Source organism: Penaeus monodon, chromosome 24, assembly GCF_015228065.2.
Source record: "Penaeus monodon isolate SGIC_2016 chromosome 24, NSTDA_Pmon_1, whole genome shotgun sequence".
NCBI lineage: Eukaryota > Metazoa > Arthropoda > Malacostraca > Decapoda > Penaeidae > Penaeus > Penaeus monodon.
The window spans coordinates 37,652,705-37,655,002 of record NC_051409.1 but is presented as its reverse complement, the minus strand read 5'-3'; positions in this window follow the sequence as shown (position 1 = coordinate 37,655,002).

Here is a 2,298-nt window from a genome sequence, read left to right as displayed (position 1 = left end):
GAAACACAATACAACCACACGATTATTTCCAGTTTTCAAAACTATTAAAATCATTTTTTACACATCACGCTACAAATTCATTTCCAGTCACCATTTCCTTTCTCTCTCTTTTTTCTCTCTCTCCTTCATACCTCTTCTTCCTCCTCATCATCACCTTTTCCTTCACATGGTTTTTCCTATTTCAGCTATTTCCTATTTCTCTCTCTCTCTCCTTCATACCTCTTCTTCCTCCTCATCATCACCTTTTCCTTCACATGGTTTTTCTATTTCACTATTTCCTATTTCTCTCTCCTCCTTACCTTCTTTCTCATCATCACCTTTTCCTTCACATGTTTCTATTCAGCTATTCCTTTCTCTGTCTCTCTCCTTCATACCTCTTCTTCCTCCTCATCATCACCTTTTCCTTCACATGGTTTTTTCCTATTTCGCTTTTCTATTTCTCTCTTCTCTCCTTCTACCTTTCTTCCTCTCATCTCCTTTTCCTTCACATGTTTTTTTTTTTTCCTATTTCAGCTTACGTTTATTTATCTAAACATCTCTTACCTTTTATCATCATCACCTTTCTTCATCACCTTTTTTCTTACGTTTACGTTTTTTTTTTTTATTATCTTTTACGTTTATTTATCTAACATCCCTCTGGTTCGGGTTCGAACCTCGGCTCAAAACGGTTTCTTTCAGCGTTCGGATTTCCCCCAATCTTTCCCTCAGTCTTCTTTTTCGTTTCTTTTCTTTCATGTTCTTTTTTCTTTTCCTTTCGTTTTTTCTTTCCTTTTTCTTCTTTTTCTTTTTTCTTTATTTTCTTTATTTCAGGGTTCGAACCTCGGCTCAAAACGGTTTCATTTCAGCGTTCGGATTTCCCCCAATCTTTCCCTCAGTCTTCTTTTTCGTTTTTTTTCTTTTCTTTTTTTTTCTTTTTCTTTTTTTATTTCTTTCGTTTCTTTTCTTTTTCTCTTTTTTAATTTCTTTCTTTTTTTCTTTCCTTTTTCTTCTTTTTCATTTTTCTTTATTTCTTTATTTTCTTTTCAGTTCGACTCGGCTAAAACGTTCATTTCAGCGTTCGGATTTCCCCCAATCTTTCCCTCAGTTTTTCGTTTTCTTTGTCTCTTTCGTTTTCTTTTTTCTTTCGTTTTTTTTTCTTTTCTTTGTTTTTTTCTTTATTTTTCTTATTCATTTCTTTCGTTTTTTTCTTTTTCTTTCGTTTCTTTTCTTTTTCTCTTTTTTTATTTCTTTCTTTTTTTCTTTCCTTTTTCTTCTTTTTCATTTTTCTTTATTTCTTTATTTTCTTTATTTCAGGGTTCGAACCTCGGCTCAAAACGGTTTCATTTCAGCGTTCGGATTTCCCCCAATCTTTCCCTCAGTTTTTCGTTTTCTTTGTCTTTCGTTTTCTTTTTTCTTTCGTTTTTTTTATGTTTTTTTCTTTTTTTCTTTTTCTTTTTTCTTTATTTCTTTTCCATTTTTTTTTTATTTTCTTCTTATTTTTTTTCGTTTCCTTCTTTCTTCTCTTAGACAGAGCGTGTCGGGCATAGGCCTAGGGTCCAGAGGGGGAAAGGGGAGGAGGGGGGAAGGGGAGGAGGGGGAAGGGGAGGAGTGGGAGGGGAGGAGGGGAGGAAGGGGGGAGGGGGGGAGGAGGGGGGAGGGGGTTACAATTAGTGGGGTTATAATTAACAGGAGATTGTATAATGACCCGTTTTATTGCTTCCTAATTGGTCTGAAGGGAAGAGTTCTACTGAGAAGCTTGGTGGGGGGGGGGGGGAATTAAGGGTCAAGAGGGGGGGTGAGGGTAATTTAAGGGTTGAATTAGGGACCAAAGGGGGGGGTGTTATTAAGAAGCTTAGGGGGGGGGGGTTGAATTAGGGACCAAGGGGGGGGGTGTTATTAAGAAGCTTAGGGGGGGGAGGGGTTAAATTAGGGCCGAAGGAGGGGGTAAATTAAGGGTCAAGGGGGGGGGGTAATTTAGGGGTTAAATTAGGGACCAAGGGGGGTAATTTAGGGCTAAATTTAAGGGTTAAATTAGGGGCTAAATTATCGATCAAGGGGGGGTAGTTAGGGTTTAATTAGTTTAAGGGGGGGTTGGGGGGGGGTAGATTAAGGGTGAAATAGGAGGGGGTAAATTAAAGGGTAAAATGGGGGGGGGGGTAGATTAGATTAGTCAAATGGGGGGTTAAATAAAAGGGTTGAATTAGGGGGGGGCGGGAATTAGAAGCAGAATGTTAAATTAAGGGTTAAAATGGGGGGGGGAGGGGGGTTAAGATGTGCTAAAATGGGAAAAAAATTTAAAGAAGGAAAAAGATTCTAAAA